This window comes from Choloepus didactylus, chromosome X (assembly GCF_015220235.1).
Source record: "Choloepus didactylus isolate mChoDid1 chromosome X, mChoDid1.pri, whole genome shotgun sequence".
NCBI classification, from domain to species: domain Eukaryota; kingdom Metazoa; phylum Chordata; class Mammalia; order Pilosa; family Megalonychidae; genus Choloepus; species Choloepus didactylus.
In genome coordinates, this window is record NC_051334.1 from 148,487,296 (window position 1) to 148,508,331 (window position 21,036).

Sequence of the window (21,036 nt, forward strand, 5' to 3'; positions counted from 1 at the left end):
GCAAAAAATTTGTGAAAAGGAAAATTTATTTTTGTGGTCAAGGTTGGAAAATGGTAAAGACTAGTGATATCACTACTTAATGATGAAACCTCAGAATTTAGAGAGGTGGTTTTGCAAAACAGAACAACATTAAATATTCTGGCCACTGCCCAAGGCGGTACTTGTGCTCTAATTAATGTTCAATGTTGTATGTATGTGCCTGATAATTCACAAAATGTAACCCATGCTCTTAACCATCTGCAAAATCTTATGCAAAGTATTGATCATTTATCTGATAATCCTTTGTTTAAACAGTGGAATGCATTAACTTGTCCATGGCACCACTTTATTAATAGAATTGCTGACAATATGCACTGGCTACTTGTACTCTGTTATTTATTATATTGCTGTTGTGAATTATAAATGCAATGTCTGTCCTATGGCCAGTGCAAACTGTTGTGTGGGTGTGGATTGTGGCAGCCCCTGGCCTGAGCAAAACAGAACTGTAGAACTTGTCATCACACAGCAGTCTGCATGACCTAGGCAGCTAATATTTAACTTATCTTTGTAAGCCAGTAAATAGAAAATGGTAAATTAACCTTAAAATATAACTTTAACACATGAAATGGGAAGTAAGCAGGAGGTGAGAGACTCTTGGTCTCGCAAAAGAGCAAGATGTAAATATACCCCAGACCTCCCACCATCAAATGTTAATCTAGTTTACCTGCTTCCTGGCTCCCAAATATTATCACTCTTGTGGTTATCTACAAAGTCCCATCCTATGATCCTCCTCTCCTTCCTGCATCAAACTCCCCACCATGTCACAGAACAATGTTCCTGTTCTATGCTCTCCCCCCCTTTGGAATGTCTTTGTCTTAAACCGTTATAACCTGCTGGCCACTTCTTAAGGGATGCAGTCAACTTCCCTGCTAATGCAGTACCTGCCCAGTGTTAGACAGTCATCATGATCTCTACATAACTTCTCACCCTGTAAGCAAGGCCTGAATAAAAGTTCAAGTATCAGAAAATGCCCAATGTCTTCGTTGGCCTCTGGACAGGCAAAGCCTTCATAGACCACAGCACTTCTAGGGAAAGAAGCCAAAATGCCTGTTGATCCAATGACATATGAGGCCCAGTTCTTTGGCTTCACACCCCAAACATGCATGCTTAGCCTCTACATTGCATTTCAAGGCTACCTGTTTGAAGTGATGCAGGCTGTTGAACAGGTATTTCTGAAAAAGCTGGACAGCATCCTGGACTGTGAAGTTAGCCCAAACCAGATTTGTAGGTGCACAGAGAAGCCTCTATGCTTCATGAAATGATGTTTTGATAATCTTTTTGGCAAAATAGAGTAGCTGTTTTTGCAGTTGATACTTCATATTACCCCAAACATCTTGCTTCCAGAAGGTAAATCCCAGGAGATGCATCCTTATAGTGAGGAAGAATTCCAGCTTCTCCAAAAAGAAATTTAACAGTTACAAGAGAAGTATAAGATTGAATTGTGCACTAATCAGTTTCCTCTTGCAGAATTAGAAGAGCCAAAAAGTTGTTCAAGACAAATTCAAACAGATATTGACTTTGTTTGATGAGCTTGAAAATGTTGGCAGAGATCATGGGACTAGTGATTTTAGAGAGAACTTGGTGTCTCTGGTCCAGAACTCTAGAAAACTACAAAACATTTGTTACAATGTAGAAAAGGAAGGCAAAAACTGAAAATATTATAATTTCTAAATAGTAAAAAGATAGAACCTGTCAGAAGTAGAATGGTAAGGAAAGTTTGCCAATGATTGTATTACTCTAGTGAAAAATACAGTTTACTGTATTTTCTCTGTTCCCTATTTCTTGTATTCCATATCTTCCTCTTTCTTGGCCCACTTTCCTAAAAAAATTTATGCACTAGCCCTTGAAACATCTGTTCCTTAGAGGCCTGTAATTGGTGGAAAGGAATTCTTGATGCAATAATGGCTCATTCCTTTGGCTTATTTTCTGGCCAAAGATATTTGTGAATTTATACCCTGGTCATGATTCCCTTTGACTTTGATCCTTTCGGCTTATTGTTTGGATGGGACCAAATAAGAAAAAAGTCTAATGGATGGCTTTATCAGCCAGCCATTACACTGTGAGGCAGCCATCATAGAATGCTTGCTTTTGCCAAGTAACTTTTCTTACATGAGGAAGTTGAAAGAAGCAAGTAGCAAAAACGCAACCTTGATCTTTGATAAAAAAAAAAAGAAGTTTTTAATTCCAAAACAAATCCTTTCCATGATCAAGGTCTAGGTGATTTTAAGAAATTTACCATATTGGACCCCAGGAATAGAAGACATTGGACAATAAAGAAGCAGATCCCACTGGAATAGAAAAAAGTAACACAGAACATACCCTAGAGCAAAATTTACATGAACTGACTGTTAGGTCTTAATACCAAGCTTTTTTTTGTTTGTTTGTTTTTTGTTTTTTTTTTTGTCTGTTTGTTTTACTTTTTCAGTTAGTTTTGAAATCTATTGTGTAGCCAATATTTAATTTATTTATTCACACTCTAAGCATCAAATATTTAGTGCCCTCAGTGGGAAATTTTAGCTGAGTCTTGTGCTAAATTCTGTGGGCCTAATATTTCTTTTTGTAATTAGTCCATGTAAAATGTTAGATCACCCAAGGAAAAGGAAGAAATAGCAATATTTTTACTTAAGGTACTGCTTGCCCTCCATGTCTTCCTAAAGAGCAGAATTTGGAGTTTCTCCTTCATGTAGAGAAGGGATAATTTAAGGTATTAATATTTGCAGTTTAATATTCATAGAATTAGAAAGCCTGCATTTTCATTGAATATGTATATTATCAAACAGTCTTTTTCTAAATCCTGTACATCAAACACATATGCTTGTTAAAAAAGGGAGATGATTGAAAAATTAAAGTTATTTCCTGGCTAAAGAAATTTGTAAAATTATACCTTGGTCATGATTCCCTTTGAATTCGATCCTTTTGGCTTACTGTTTGGGTGAGACCAAATGAGAAAAAATTCTAATGGACTTGAGGGACTGGGGAAGGAAAGCATGGAGCTATTAAACTTCCCCACCTGAGGAATTCCTGCTAATCTCTCAAGCAATGGGGGCTTCCACTTTATGGTACCATAGTCAAGGAACTTTGAAGGGTCTAAATCTAAGATCCATGCCTTTTGGAAAGCATAAATTATTCTCATTTAACTTGTAACAGGAAGACCTATGAAAATGAACTCTGGAATATATAAGCCCTGCCTCAATAAAGGAAACATGCTAATGAGCCAAGCCCTTGATCTTGAAGATTGCAGTTATGAAACATATTTCTTTAATGATGAAAATAAGTCTAAATATAATTAATGCAGAAGAGTCATCCCCTGTAAACCTTCTTGTTGTTCAATTGTGACCTTTCTCTAAGTAAAACTGCAAATAAACTCACTACCTTCCACCCTATGTGGGACATGACTCCCAGAGATGATTCTCCCTGGTACTGAGGGAATAATATTTAATGTGTATCAGAAATGCTTTCAAGAAGATCTTGATCAAAAGGGGGCAATGTTAAAGGAAGAAAAACAAACTAGAGCTTTTATGGATAAGAGATTTGAAATGGATTTGAGGTGTCATTCTGGTTGTTACTCTTACGCAGATCTCAGCCAGATATCATAAGTTGCCACAATATGCAAAGTCCCAAGCAACAATGTTCCTGAAAACCCTAGAGACATCTGGACACTGTAAACAAGACATAAGGCTACATGGAATCTGTGAAAAGCTACTTTCCTAATATGACATGGTTATATTCATCTGTAAGTCACCTAATCATGAAACTTCTGTTTATTTCTCAGTAACTTAAAGCCTCCAGATTGTTCCTATGCTTGTTAAGCCCTGAAACCCAGGAGTACCAGGCCCTCTCAAGAATGACAAGGAATTTGTAAGAATCTTCAGCTCCAAGTCAAGCAAATCCATTCTTCACATCCTTATCTATGCTCTTAATCAGCATGAAGCTACCAGAGTGGTCTTTGTCCCAAATCCCTCAAGACTGAGAAATGTTAAAAAAAAAAAACAAAACTCAAGGGGGAACTGAAAGCATGGGTAGGAAAAACCATTTTGTGGAGATGCCCTGTTCCTTTAACCTTTCTTCTGAGCTTGTTTAACTGCAGGTTGCATAACCCGAGCATGTATAGAAAACACTGACTCTTGTCCTTTGGACAACCTTTGAGACATCAGCAACAGAGGTCACATCTATTATAACCAAGATAATGAGGACAGGAAGACAGCAGAAGTGAATCAAAGGTGAGAGGTCCTTCAATAAGGAAGATCTGGCCAAAAAAACCCACTCTACCACAAATGGACAGCTCTACAATTAACCAATTGGACTATGTAAAGTCAAACCTTCCCACTCTGTCCCCACCTCTCAATTCCCATTCCCATAAAACCTACCTTAACTCTCAAATCAGGGAGAGAGATTTGAGCCTGTTCCATCTCCATGCCAGTCGACCTTGCATTAAAACTCTTTTCTCAAAATCCTGATGTCATGGTATTGGCCTCTATGCATGTTGGGCAGAGAGCCCTTTCTTGGTGAGACTATCAAGTTAATGGAAAAAAGGCTTTGAAATGTAATATAAGGTTGAGAGAGTGACAAATGATATTTACTATAATGAGGTCATGGTTACACAGGCAAGGGAGTGATAAATCTCTCATGTAGACCCAATGAAGGATTTTGGCAAGAAACAAATCTTCCCTATGTGAGGTGTGCTTTTTTAATTTTTTTTTGTTCCCAAGAATATAAAAACATCAAACAACAGACTGCAACTTAGAGTGAAGGATCACTCTGACATGCTTCCTTCCCCACCCCCACCTCCAATTATAGGACTCAGAGCTCTGCACTCTCCCTCTACCAGGCAGCAACTTTAACTGACAACCTATATTGGAGACAAACAATTTACAAGGAGAGAGGGGGAGAGAGGGATATTGAGATTGACTTGGGACTTGCAGCTATATGATGAGCAGTGATAACAGGCTTAGAAGAAATAGGAAAGAAGAAGTTGATAGGATAAATGTACAGGGAAGAAGAGAAAAAAGGGTAGCATGAGAGAAAGAGAGAGAAGACATCTTCCTGAGAAACTTTTTACACAGGTAGAGAAAAATATCCTCCTTGGACAACTTTAAATCATGGTCAACACACCCTCAGTAAGTATACAGGAAATGAGAGGAAAATCTGGGACTCATTAACCAATTTTACATGCATCATCTATCACTACCACCCTGTATAATATGTATTAATTGAGCAAAGAACAGCTTGAACACTTTATTCTAAATTTCCATAGTGCTCAATAATAGGGAATAGTGACCAAGATAATAACTGGTATCAGGAGTGGAACAAGGTATGCCAAAGGGGCAATAACCCAACCAGAAAATCTGCCCCAGACCTCAACTTCCCCGAGAATATACAAATATTCATCATATGGGCCACAAAATAAGGAGCCTACTCTAGATCATAGATAATCACAAATATATACATTACATATTTTCTGTGCATGTATATATATGTGTGTGTGTGTGTGTGTATGCACAGAAAAAGAGCAGAAAGGGATGCACTAAAATATTACCAATGTTTTCCTGGGTTTGCAGTTACAGGTGATTTTTATTTGTAGCACAATAGAGGGTTTGAAATATTAAGTAATGCTTTCTTCCTTCTTGGTAATTCCTTTTTGCCCTGCAGCAAGTTCCACAATTAAAATTAGACCCTGGCACTAAAGCATATTGCCCCATGGAAGGGAGGACAAAAAATAAGCTAGCATAGCAGAGAGTTAACATTTTTACATTTGAGTTTGAAAATAGTATTTTAAAGTCCTTAGATAGGACAAGAGTCTGAAAGACAAAGAGAATTTTATTTGCCAAAGGGAGGCTTTGAGAGAGAAAAAGAGTGTTTTGTAATTTAAATGCATATATTTTCACATCATGAGCACATCCAGTATGGAAGAATTCATAAAATATAGGTGCAGTCTTCCAGCTACAAAAAGAGGAGAGACTTTCTGTACTGGGGGAGAAATTTGGAGAGGATTGAGAGATGAGAATGATACTACCAAGGCTATTGTAGGTTCATGCTTCCTGAGTCTCTCCCCAGATCAAAAGCCATTGAGATGGGGGTAAAGATTAAAAGTGTCAGATATATTTGAGGATTCTAAACGTTCCCCACTTACTAACTGCATCTCTTGGAGAAGGTAGCATCTCAGCACTTGGTGGCAATGGAGTGACTGTGTTGGAGTAGAAATGGCAGTGCAGCATGTTTAGACAGAGAATAACTGATATATCCCCACTTCCCTCTGAATCTTCCTTGGCTTCCAAGATATGTGCAGGAAATCTTAGAAATTTCTATGTGTCTGAATAAAGAGAGGACAATGATTGAGAATTGAGAGGCAGTATGTCTGCAGAATGTAGGTAAAGCACAGAGAAAGGGAACTAAGGGGCAGAGGATGCAGTGTAGACAGCTGAGGCCTGAAGCCAATTGACAACTTTACTGTCTAAGCAAATCAGCCATATCTATAAGAGCTGTAGTAGGGTTCAGTAAGTCTGAGATTACTGCCAGGCTTTCCATTCTCCCAAGTATACCATCCTCAAACCATTATTATGCAATGTCCATACTAAGGGAATTAGACAAGTAGGCACATCACATTGAATACAGACAAGTTGATATCGAAGACCAAACTAGACATGATAGACACATCTGAATGGAGTCAGTGAGAATAGAGGTTTGACAGTCATACAAGGTATCAATCCCCTGATGCTTGAAAAGAAGTTAGGACACTCTGTTCTGAAGAAGTAAGAGTTGAGTAATCAGAATCATAAAGGACTGATTTTAAAACCAGAAATAATTCAGGTGACTTATATTGGTAAGACTAAGTTTACTGCAGAAAGTTGAAATGCAGATCAAAAGCTAGATGAATTTAGGTTATAGAGAAAAAATAACACTGCACTCATACATTTGAATTTGTGACTGTGAAGTCCTCTACCTCCTATATTCCTTTAAACTTTTTAGAATTTTCCAAATTTACTAAATATTTGCATTTATTTCTTTGTACCTGAAGTAAACAAACATTGAAATAAAGCTATCAACGTTTTCAAAAGTGCAGATAAATGTATGCAGAACTTGTAAAAATTCTGTGCTGGTAGAAGTCTGAATTTACATTTGGATGCACTGTCCTGTATCAGAAAGTGTAAAAGTATGAAGCTGATAGGCACTTGCTAAATATATTTTAAATCAAATCACATCAGAAACTATCAGATGCTGTTAAAATCTATAAGTAACTCTTTAGAGATAGAAAGAGCATTCCATTTGTGCTAAGAAAAAGTGGAAAATTCTTCATTTCAAATTGGAAAAAGTGAGACATTTGATAAATACCTTTGTAAAAATATCAACAAAGTGCTATGGGAGCAAAGACAAGGGAGCCATTAGTTCCTTTGAGATGTCCATATATCTCTTGAAGTTGAATCTGCAATCTAAACATATAAAGTGATGACAGTGAGCATCACACTGATATTTCCATTTCTTTGACAAACCCCAGAGAAGGCATGTGAGCTGATATCAAGGTAAAGAGGAAATCATCAGGGATGCTTCTTGCTGCCTTGGAATATAGATAGTGTCACTAGGGACAAAAGAATAAACTGTTTCCCATACTCTTTGGAGTTAATCCAGGCGTTGCAAACTGTTGGTACCCTGGCTGACCTGGCCCACAGATATGTTTATTTTGCCTCATAACTTTTATTTAAATACATTTAAATACCTTTAGGTACATGATACTCTCTTCAGTTCACCATTCGACCCACCATTCCCTTTTGGAGAGTCAGCATCATGCAGTGGTTAAGAACAGAGATTTTAGAAGTAAGAGTGCCTGAGTTCAAATTCCAGAGCTATCACTTACTAAACACATGACCTTGGGAAAAGGACTTAACTGTGCCTTGGTTTTCTCACCTCTAAAATGGGATAATAATAGGGTCATGGTGAAGATTTAATGAGTTAATACATGTAAGGCTCTTAGAATAATGGCTAATATATAGCAAGCACTGTGGAAAACTTTGTTGAATAAATAAATATTGCCTAAACCCCAGCCTAATTTTCTCCCTCCCTGGCCCCTATAAGCATTTGGACCTGTATCTCCGGCTTCATTTTATCCCCAAGAAAGCTTTCACCTTGGCATTTGAATTAACAATTTTGGTGGCCCTAACTACATGGTGTGAAATGAGGGGTACCAACATTTCTTTCTCCACAGATCTACCTTAAATGTAGCACAAGACTTACACTCCAACATCATCAAAAAATTTTCCTGGGCCCCTTACACACAGGAGATACTAAGGTGCACAAGATACAGCCCTGGGATTGCTTACAGGAATTACTATCCAGCAAGAGAGACTAGAATTGTACATATAAAATGAGTGCATTAGAAGAGTACATATGCTAAATGCTAGCTGACTGAAGTCTGTTGCAGAAAGGGGTGATCATAGAGGGTTGCAGTGGACTAGGTAAGTTCTATAGATGGTGTGGAGCTTGAGATAGTTCTAAAAGGACAAATGGGACTTGGATCTTCTTGGAGATTAGATGGGGAAGTATTCTGAGTAAGATCCATGTGAGAAAAATATGGGGGTAAGAATATCTATGCAAGTTTGTCTACAAGTACTGAAGAGGATGTGGAGAAATAGGAACACTTACTCACTGCAGGTGGGAATGTAGAATGGTGCAGCTGCTCTGGAAGGCAGTTTGGTGGTTTCTCAGGAAGCTAAGAATAGAAATGCCATATGATCCAGCAAGTTCATTACTAGGTATATACTTGGAAGAAATGAAAGCAGGGACATGAACAGACATTTGCACACAAATTTTCATAGCAGCAGTATTCACAATTGCCAAAAAGATGGAAACAGCCTACATATCCATGAGCTGATGAATGGATAAACAAAATGTGATGTATACATATGATGGAATATTATGCAGTGGTAAGAAGGAATTAATTCCTGAGGCATGCAACAACGTGGATGAACCTTGAGGACATTATGTTGAGTGAAATAAACCAAACATAGAAAGACGAATGTATAGTCTCTCTAATATGAATTAACTATAATGAGCAAATTCTGGGAATTAAAATCTAGAGTATAGGTTACCAGGAGATAGGGGGCAGAGAATGGGCAAATGATGCTTAAGGTGTATAGAATGTTTAATAAGGTTGATTGTAAATGTTTGAAAATGGATAGCACAATACTATGTGATAGTAACACAATACTGTAAATGTAATTAACAATGCTGAGTGTGTGCATGGTTGAAAGGGGAAGGCTAGGGTTGTGTATGTCACTAGAAAGTAAGATAGAGGATAAAACATGGGACTGTATGACATAGTGAAACCTATAGAGAATGATAACTGTGATTAACTATGAGAATATAAGAGAGCTCTTACATGGACTAGAGCTAATGTACATCATTATTACAAGGTGTTAATAATAGGGTGGTATATGGGAAAAATACAATTAATGCAAACTAAGGACTATAGTTAACCATAACATTGTAATATTCCTTCATCAATTGTAACAAAGACACTATACCAAAGCAAAGTGTCAATAATAGGGGTCTATGAGGAGTATGGGATTTTTTTTTCCAGAGAAATGAGAATGTTCTCATATTTATTGTGGTGGTGGATGCATAACTATATGATTATACCAAGAGCCATTGATTGTACACTTTGGATGGATTGTATGGTGTGTGAATAAAACCATTAAAAAGGGAACATATATGCAAGTTTGAGAAATTATGCAGAAATTTGTGTAGGGAGTACGTTATATGTCAAAAATTACAGGGGATGAGATTGGAACCATGGATGAGGTCTGGATAGTGGAGACCACTGAATGCCAGAGGAACAGCTCTAGGTTTTATCTTAAAAGCGGGAGGGAATCAATGAAGATTTTTGGAGCCTAGAGAGAGGTGGTGAGGAAAGAGAGAGTGAATGATTTTTGCAAAGCCAATATTTTATGAAAACTAACTTGTTAGTAAGATAGAGGATGGATGGGGGCCAGTGAATAGCAGGGCAGTTAAGATGCATGAGAGGAAACATGAAGACTAGTTGGGACACTATTGCAATAAACGGTGTGAGATTGAGTTGACTTATGTCTGGATCAGGGTGGGACCATGAACCTGGAAAGGAAAGGAGAGTACCAGACATTATGAAGGAAATGCATACAATTTTTTTGCCTAATCAAAATGAAGAGTTAGAGATTCAAGATCTATGTTTTCTCATAACTTTATGTGCATTTGTCCATACTGTAATACACAAAAATTTTCTGTTAACATGTCTCTTTCTTCATCTCTATAAGCTCCTCTAGGTTAGGGGTGTGTCTGATGATATTTATATGTTCTAGTTTGTTAATGCTGCTGGAATGCAAAACACCAGAGACGGATTGGCTTTTATAAAAGGGGGTTTATTTGGTTACACAGTTACAGTCTCAAGGCCATAAAGTATCCAAGGTAACACATCAACAATCGGGTACCTCCACTGGAGGATGACCAATGGTGTCTGGAAAACCTCTGTTAGCTGGGAAGGCACGTGGCTGGTGTCTGCCCTAAAGTTCTTGTTTCAAAATGGCTTTCTCCCAGGGCATTCCTCTCTAGGCTGCAGTTCCTCAAAAATGTCACTCTTAGTTACACTTGGGGTCTTTGTCCTCTCTGAGCTTCTCCGGAGCAAGAGTCTGCTTTCAATGGCTGTTTTCAAAATGTCTCTCATCTGCAGCTCCTGTGCTTTCTTCAAAGTGTCCTTCTTGGCTGTAGCAGCTTGCTCCTTCTGTCTGATCTTATATAGTGCTCCAGTAATTTAATTCAGAACCACCCTGAATGGACGGGCCAACACCTCCATGGAAATTATCCAATCAGAGTCATCACCCACAGTTGGGTGGGGCACAAAGAATTACAATCTAACACTGATAGGTCTGCCCACAAAAGATTACCTCAAAGATAATGGTGTTTCAGGGGACACAATACATTCAAACTGGCACATTATATCTCTCTAGAACAAACAATAATGCCTAACAACACACATAAAAGTTTTAAAAGTCTCAAACTGAACCTTAAAGTTTTTAAGTCTGAAACTGAACCTAAGGTTTATGTCACTTTTGACAATGTGAAAGAAGTAGCTGTTGAGACTGCTTTGTACTTAGAAGACTTAGAAAACATGACAAAAAGAAAAAAAAATCCATAAGATGAGCAGATTTGATGGAAAAGAGAAAAAAATTCACAGGAGGGAGAACTTTGAAAGTCTCTCTTTCTCTTCCCCTCCCCCAATATGTAAACTTGTTATTTGGGAGGGATAAAATAACATTTTTACCCATCAGTAACTTGGTAGACATTTATCATAATAGATATAAGGAATGGAGCCCAATGAGGAATGGGACACAGGAGCAATGAGTTTGACTTTAGAGTATAGAAAGAGGTAGAGCATCTGAGTGGACTGGTGTATGAAATATGTGCAGTTTGGGAACCTGGAATGGGATACTTAAAGAACAGAGGGCTCTAGAAGAGTAAAGCATTCATTGGCCAGTATAATAATCAGATTAATGTCTGCTTTCAGCTTGACCCTCCACTATCTCTAAAAATATGAAGTCACATATGATTAAAGGAAATGTGAAAGAGGTCATTTCAAATATGGTCAGACCACCTTTGGGTTAAACAGCCTTCTATAGTTCAAATGTGTCCCTCTGCCTCCATAGACCAAGGGACTCCCTACTTACCAAAATTAGCTTATGAATTCCATTTATCTCAGGGACTAGATTTTTAAGTTAGGAAATGCTGAAAACTATCTATTATCTCCTGGAGGCAAATAGATTTCTGGGTTAAAGGAGATCATGAAACTTGACAATATCCCAGTGGCAAGGAATGGTGTTTTCATTGAACTGTTTAAGAGGGTTCTGCTCCCTTTCATCCTGAGAGAAAGCTATGGAATGTTTTGGCTGTAGTCTAATTCTCTGGCAGTAGTATAGCATATCAATATGACCCAAAGGAATCATCACCATCAGTGAGGCATGGACCTTGCACAAGGTGGGGCATATTTTGATGTTCAATAAATGTTTCTTGAGTTGAACTTAGCTGCATTTGTAGTGATGGTGATGAATTTTCCCTCATCCAGCCACATGTAGTAAAATGTACCCAGTTATAAGACTTCTGGTCAGGATATATGTACATACTGTGGCCTAGAAATGGAACAAATAAACTTAGGAAAATGAATAAGCCAATGTGGGAAATGAAATTTTGTGAGCTTTAGTGTCAGATATATCTAGATTCTAGTCCTGGCTTTGCCTCATACTAGCTGTGTAAACTTGGGCAAGTTTATTAACTTCTCTGAGCTCCATTACCTCATCTTCAAAATGAGTATTATAATAATGTCTACTTCATAAAGATGTTATTAGCATTAAATGATATAATTAATAATCATCAGTATGGTACCTAAGAGCAGTACAGAAGCATTGTTGGCCTCATGAACTTAAGTGTCTTAACCAAGTGAGTAAAGCATTATATCATTACAGGTAGGCTGGTATGTTATCTTACATGGCAGAAAAGATTTTCCAGGTGTGACTAAGTTAAGGATCCTGAGATGGGGAAATTATCCCGGATTATTCAGGCGGGCTCAATGTAATCACAAGGGTCCTTATAAGAGGGAGGCAAGTGGGTCAAAAGCAGAAAAAGATGTGATGAGAGAAGCAGAGGTTGGAGTTACGCTCTTTGAAGAGAGAGGAAAGGGGTCATGAATCAAGGAATGCAGACGGCCTCTAGAAGCTAGAAAAGGCAGGGAAACAAAATTTTCCCTAGAATCTTCAAAAGGAATGCAGCCTTGCTGAAAACTTGAAGACTACTGACTTCCAGAACTGGAAGACAACAAACTTGTGTTGTTTTCAGCCACAAAGTTTGTAGTAATTTGTTACAGAAGCAAGAGGAAACTAATACAATTGGGTTTGGTAAAAAAGAATTCAGGCGCTACCATGACCTTCAAAAAAATATCAGCCTTAGGGCTGCTATCACCAATATTGCCATAGTTTCACACCATAGAAGTCATTACCCATAAAATAGCAAAAACACTTGAATTCCTCTCCCAAATTACACAGTGTCACTCTGGAACACAAGCCCTTGATTGTTGTCACTAGAAACATTTCTTAGAACATTGTCTTGAATGGCTAATATAGGCTAAAAGGAGAAATTTTTATGGATATTTGTGACCTTACTCATGAATCATCCTCACTCAGGGACTGCAAGAGATAGCAAGAAAGATGGTCACGTCTCCTTTTGCCCTTGAAGGAAAAGTGGCCTGCTTCATCCACCTATACCTGAGGGGTAGTTACAACTGACTGACTAGCTGGCACTGTTCTTATGGGTAATGCAAGCCATCTGGTTCCTGCTCAACAGAATCAAATTGTATTAGGTGCTGAGCTAATGTGGGCATCACTCCAAATCTACAGGTGTGCCATTTGTACTGCCTTGATGTAAGACACAGAGAAAGTAGATTTTCACTCCCATGGAAATATGCTTGGATGAGTTGCTTACCATTGTAACAGGGCCTATGCATAATTTTAGGAAAAACGGATATTTGAATGTTCACTTTCACTAGATTAGGAATGTGCTACTTTCAATTTTACAAAAATCACTGAAGCATTCTGCTCAATACTGAAACACCACTGACTTATTTTTGAAAAGGACTACCTTACCATGTAAACTGCACCAAGAATGGTGAGGGATTCTGTTCCTTCTTCATTATTTTGCATTTTTTAAAGTGTAGCATCCAATTTAAAAATCAATATAGACAATATGTTTATATTCTCCTGCCATATCAATATACTCAGCTTTATTTTTTTAAGAAGAAAGTTTCTGACTAGAGGAAATAAAATTGTAACATTTATAATAGCAGAAATACCCTGGGAAGTCAAATTTTGTATTTCCTTTTCATATTTTGTATGGAAACTCCAGAAGTATAACACTCAGATGTGTACAACTTTACCCAGCTAATTGGATCCCTCCACTAACTCCTTCCTTTGGATGCAAAAGATGAAAATAGAAAGCAAGCTCATATCCCAAAATTCAGTACAATGTCTGGCATGCATGTATCATTTATTCATTCATCACTCCATTCATTCAAGAAATATTTATTGAGCACCTACTTTTTGCCAGGCATGTGATAATGTGAATATAGTAGAAAAGGCAGGTCCCTATTCTCATGGAGCTTAAAGTCTAGCAAATGGAACATGGTAAACATACACTATTGTTTGATAATGAATAAATATATTCATTCATCTAAAGTTCAAAAGTCAATTTCCAAGAAATGCACAGGTCCATCCTTGGGTAGTCTCATCTCCTATACCTGTGCCACTGAGGTCTGGTTCCAGATAGTGATCACTGATAGTAAGGATGATAACACTGAGATCTTCAATGATAATCATTATATTCTTCTCATTAAGGCAGGAAAGTGGACTTGGACATTTTTAACAAGACTTAGGAAGTTAAGGGGTTCTAAGTAGCCTCAAAGAAATCTAATTCATCAGAATCAGTATAGAGCTATAATTTCCAAAAAATTGGGATATGGAGCCAGATGACCTGGATTTAAAATCTCAATTTAATGTTGAAAATGGGAACATAATACTGTACCTTTGTAGTTTAATGTATTTTAATAGCAAACTTACAGGAACAGCACAGAAGACAGACAATATTAAAAACATGTACTTGCATGTAGGACAGCTCAGTTGGAAAAGTATAGTGAATGGATGGAATCTACTGTATAATAAAGATGCTACAAACACCATTTAGTTGCCATCAATAAGAAATTTACTTGTTTTTAAAAAAAAAATCCAAATGCTGGCATATCCAGAAAAATTTAACAGGTTTATTTACAATTGTTATAAAGTTGAACTGTTGAAACTTGTTCACTGAAACATTTTGACTTACATCAATGCTTTATGTCTCTGCATTTATATTAAAAATTCACACACAAATGAAAATGGAAAAACTGCCAATACCTGATTTCTGTTCCCTATTTTTCTGTTCACAATCATATACTTAGGTACCTTTCAACCGCATGGGGAAAAATCTAACATTCAGAACTACCAATAACAGGAAGAAGAAGAAGAAAAAATTTGAGAGTGAAAAGTTTCCCATCAAAGTGGATTCTTAAGCACATTCTCCACATATGTGGTGTGCTAGCTGGATGTCTTTTGGCAAAATTTTTACATGTTTGACATGGATAGCACACAGGTTGGTGTCCTCAAAAAGACCAACCAGATAGGTCTCAATTACCTCCTGCAAAGCACCAGTTGCTGCACTCTGGAAACACAGATCTGTTTTGAAGTCCTGAGCAATTTCTTGCACCAGAGGCTGGAAGGGAAGTTTGTGAATCAGAATTTCAGTGGACTTCTGATAATGTCTAATTTCACAGAGTCCCACAGTACCAGGCCTGGAACAATGTTTCTTCACCCTTCCAGTAGAGGGAGCACTCTTGTGAGTGGCTTTTGTAGCCAGTTGCTTCCTGGGTGCTGTACAATTAAGTAGACTTAAATATTGCTCAATTTCTGGGCAGTCTGCTTTGTATGAGCCATGGTATATAGACCTCCTTACTTACCCCCCTTCTCCTTTAGCTGAAGCTCAGCAAGCTAGAGGCAGCACTGGTGTTAGAGAGTGACAGTGGTACTGCAGTGGCTGCAAACACAATTGAAAGATTCTAGTAGGGTTTTGATACATTCTAAGCACTCAGTAAGAGGTAGAATATCCAGGTGCCACAAGGGAGTAGACTATCCAGATGCTATTTCAGGCCCCTGGAGCTGGTCGAGACCCCTTGCATGGGAACCTGCCCTGTTTGGCTTGAAAATGCAAATAACCCAACTGTTAAAGCAGTGCCCTAAAACAAACCCAGGTCTTGCTGGTTGGTGAAAAGCAGAGCACAACTGGGTGCCAGCAGAACATTTACCCACACACAGAGATCTTGCTGTGGTGTACAGTGCCTACCTCCAATACCTGAGGTAGATTGCTGTTGGCATCTGGTCTTTGGGGAAGACTGGGGGCCAGAACCAATATGACAACTGGCTAGCAAAAGAGAAAAAGAATAGATAGAGAACAAAGCCAACCAACAAGAAAACCATAGGCAAAAGAGAAAAAAACGAACTCCTGAATAAACTAGGCAAGAAAATCATAAGCCTAGACAACATCACAAAACTACAACTCATACCAGGCAAAAACAAAGATATGGCTCAGCCGAAGGAACAAACCAACACTTCAACTGAGATGAAGGAGTTGAAACAACTAATTAAGCATGTTCAAACAAGTCTTCTAAATCAAATCAGTGATTTGAAGGAAAATGTGGCAAAAGATATAAAGGACATAGAGAAGACACAGGGTGTCCATACAGAAGTACTTGAAAGCTTGAAAAAACAAATGGCAGAACTTATGGGAATGACAGGCACAGCAGAAGAGATGAAATCACAGTGGAGACATACGGCAACAGATTTGAAGAGGCAGAAGAAAGGATTAGTGAACTAGAAGACAGGGCATATGAAATCCTACACACACAAAAAGATAGGGAAAGGAATGCAAAAATATGAGCAGAGTCTCAGTGAACTGAATGACAACATCAAGTGCATGAATATGTTATGGGTGTCCCAGAAGGAGAAAAGAAAGGAAAGGGGGCAGAAAGAATAATGGAGGAAATAATCACTGAAATTTTCCAACTCTTATGAAAGACATAAAATTACAGGTCCAAGAAGCGCAGCATACCCAAAACAGGATACATACAAATAGACCTACTCCAAGACACTTACTAATCAGATTCTCAAATGTCAAAGACAATGAGAGAATTATAAAAGTAGCGAGAGAAAAGCAATCCATCACATACAAGGGAAGCTCTATAAGACTAAGTGCAGATCTCTCAGAAGAAACCATGGAGGCAAGAAGGCAATGGTATGATATATTTAAGATACTGAAAGAGAAAAACTGCCAATCAAGACTTCTATATCTGGCAAAACTGTCCTTCAAAAATGAAGGAGAGTTTAAAATATTTACAGATAAACAGACTCAGAGAGATTTTTTGAACAAGATAGTTGCTCTTCAAGAAATGCTAAAGGGAGTGCTACAGACAGATATGGAAAGATAGGAGAGAAAGGGTTGGAGAAGAGTGTACAAAGATTAGCAGTAAGGGAAACTAATAGAGTAAAAAGAGAGAAAAAATGAAATGTGACAGATAAATCCAAAAGACAAAATGGTTGAAAAAAAAAAAAAAAAAACAGGATCCACCTATTTGCTGTCTGTCTTCAAGAGACTCATTTAAGACCCAAGGACAAAAACAGTTTCAAAGTAAAAGGTTGGAAAAATATATTACATGCAACCATCAAACAGAAAAGAGTGGGGGCAGCTATACTAGTATCAGAACAAATTAGACCTCAAATGTAAATCAGTTAAAAGAGACAAAGAATAACACTATGTATTAATAAAAGGGACAACCCATAAAGAAGAAAAAAACATCATAAATATCTATAAATTAAAATCCATGAGGCAACACAACATTGAAGGGAGAAGTAGACACTGTACAATAATATTTGGAGACTTAAATACATCACTGTCATCAATGGATAGAACATCTAGACAGAGGATCAATACAGAAACAGAGATTTTAGATAATATGATAAATAAACTAGACTTAACAGACATTTACAAAATATTGCACCCAACAACAGCATGACATGCATTTTTCTCAAATGCTTATGGATCATTCTCCAGAATAGACTACATGTTGGGTTACAAAGCAGGTTTCAATAAATATAAAAAGATTGAAATTATACAAAGCACTTCCTTGGATCATAATGGAATAAAGTTGGAAATCAATAACAGGCAGAAGGCTGGAAATTCACAAATATATGGAGGTTAAACAACACACTCTTAAACAACTGGGTCAAGGAAGAAATTGCAAGAGAAATCAGTAAATATCTTGAAGCAAATGAAAATGAAAACACAACATACCAAAACTTAAGGGATGCAACAAAGTAAATGCTGGAATGGAAATGCATTGCCCTAAACACCTATATTAAAAAGAAGAAAGGGCAAAAATCATGGAATTAACTGTTCACCTGGAGTAAGTAGATAGAAAAAGAAGAGCAAACTAATCCCAAAGCAAAGAGAAGAAATAACAAAGATTAGAGCTGAAGTAAATGAAATTAACTACATGAAAACAATAGAGACAATCAATAAAACCAGAAGTTGGTTCTTTGAGAAAATTAACAAAATCAATAGACACTTAGCTAGGTTGGAAAAGAAAGAAAGAAAGCGGATGCAAATAAATAAAATCAGAAATGGGAGGGAAGACATAACTACTGACCCCAAAGAAATAAAGGAGATAATGAGTGCATTCTATGAGCAACTATGTGACAACAAACTAGGCAACATAGACTAAATGGACAATGTCCTAGAAATGCATGAACAACCAACATTAACTTGAGAAGAAATAGAAGACCTCAACAAACCAATTACAAGTAAAGAGATTGAATCAGTCATCAAAAACCTCCCAAAAGAGAAAAGTTCTGGACCAGATGGGTTCACAAGTGAATTCCATCTAGCTTTCAAAAAAGAATTAATACCAATCCTCCTCCCATTCTTCAAAAACTTGAAGAGGAGGGAAAGCTACCTAACTTATTCTATGAAGGTATCATCACTATAATACCAAAGCCAGGCAAAGATACCGCAAGAAAAGAAAATTACAGACCAATCTCTTTAATGAATACAGATGCAAAAACACTCAACAAACAGTTGCAAATCAAATCCAGCAGCACATTAAAAGAATTACACACCATGACCAAGTGTTTTTTTTCCAGGTATGCAAGTGTGTTTCAACATAAGAAAATCAATTAATAAATATAATACATCAATAAATTAAAGAAGAATAACCACATAAGCATCTCAATTGATGCAGAAAAGGCATTTGAAAAAATTCAGCATCATTTCTTGATTAAAACACTTCAAAGGATAGGAATAGAAGGAAACTTCCTCAGCATGATAAAGGGAATATATGAAAAACCCACAGCTAACATCATACTAGATGGGGAAAGACCGAAAGCTTTCCCTCTAAGATCCAGAACAAGACAAGGTTGCCTAATGTCACTGTTGTTATTCAACATTGTGCTGGAACTCCTAGCTAGAACAATCAGGCAAGAAAAAGAAATAAAAGCACTCAAATTGGAAAGGAAAAAGTGAAACTTTCACTGTTTGTAGTCAACATGATCCTATGGGTAGAAAATCCCAAAAAACCTACAGTAAAGCTACTAGAGCTAATAAATGACTACAGCAAAATGACAGAATGCAAGATCAACATGCAAAAATCAGTAGTGTTTCTATTCACTAGTGTGCAGTCTGAGGAAGAAATCAAGAAAAAAATTCATTTACAATAGCAACCAAAAGAATCAAATATTTAGGAACAAATTTAACCAAGGACATAAAAGACCTATACACAGAAAACTACAAAACATTGCTAAAAGAAATCAAGGAAGACATAAATAAATGGAAGGACACACCATGTTCATGGATTGGAATACTAAATATAGTGAAGATATCATTTCTACCCAAGCTGATTTATAGATTCATTGCAATACAAAATAAAATCCAAAAAACTTACTTCACAGAAATAGAAAAACCAATAATCAAATTTATTTGGAATGAATGGGTGCCCCAAATAGTTAAACATATCTTGAGGAAGAAAAATAAAGTGGGGAGGTCTCACATTACCTGACTTAAAACCATACTACAAATCTACAGTGGTCAAAACAGCATGATACTGGCATAAAGATAGATGCCCTGACCACTGGAATCAAATTGAGTGTTCAGAGGTGGACCCCCTCATCTATGGCCAATTGATCTTTGATAAGGCAGTCAAGTCAACTCAACTGGGACAGAGAAGCCTCTTCAACAAATGGTGCTGGGAGAACTGGGTAACCATATCCAAAATAATGAAAGAGGACCTCTATCTTACACCTTACACAAAATGAACTCAAAATGGATCAAAGACCTAAGCATTAGAGCTAATACCATAAAACATTTAGAAGAAAATGTAGGGAAATATCTTAAGGTTCTTCTGATAGGAGGTGGTTTCCTTGACCTTACACCCAAAGTATGAGCAATGAAATAAGAAATAAATAAATGGGATCTCCTCAAAATTGAACACTTCTCCACATCAAAGTACTTTGTCAGGAAAGTGAAAAGGCAGTCTATGCAATTGGAGACAATATTTGGAAACCACATATCAGATAAGGGTTTAATATCCAGAATATATAAAGAGATCCTACAACTCAAAAACAAAATGATAAACAACCCAATTTAAAAATGGGCAAAATACATGGGCAGATACTTTTCCAAAAAAGGAAATACAAATGGCTCAAAAGCATATGAAAAAAATGCTCAACTTCACTAGCTATTAGAAAAATGCAAATCCAAACCACAATGAGTTATCGTCTCACACTTACTAGAATGGACATTATATATATAAAAAAAGAACAATACAAGTGTTGGAGAGGATGTGGAGAAATAGGGACACTCATTCACTGTTGGCAGGAAAATAGAATGGTGCAACTGTTCTGGAAGACAGTTTGGCCATTCCACAGGAAGCTAAGTATAAAATTGCTGTATGAAACAGAAATCCCATTACTAGGTATATATACCTGCAGGAATTGAAAGCAAGGACACAAACAGACAGTTGCACATCTGTGTTTATAGCAGCATTATTCACAATTGCCAAGAGTTGGAAACAGCCTAAATGTCCATCAATGGATGAGTGGATAAGCAAATTGTGGTATATACATACAATGGAATATTACACAGCTGTAAGAATAAAGTCATGAAACATACAACAACGTGGATGAACCTTGAGGACATTATGTTGTGTGAAATTAGCCAGAAACAAAAGGAAAATACTGTATGGTCTCACTAATGTGAACTAAACATAATGAGCAAATTCTGAGAGTTAAAGTTAAGAACACAGCTTATCAGGAGATAAAAGAGGGTAATGTTTGTGAACCTGATTCTGAAGGAGTA

The 21,036-nt window shown here is 37.2% G+C and overlaps 1 pseudogene; it reads left to right on the plus strand.

The window, feature by feature from the left end:
• The first annotated feature begins 1,082 nt into the window (after positions 1-1,082).
• On the plus strand, positions 1,083-1,680 carry LOC119523839 (annotated as a pseudogene).
• Positions 1,681-21,036: the final 19,356 nt, after the last annotated feature.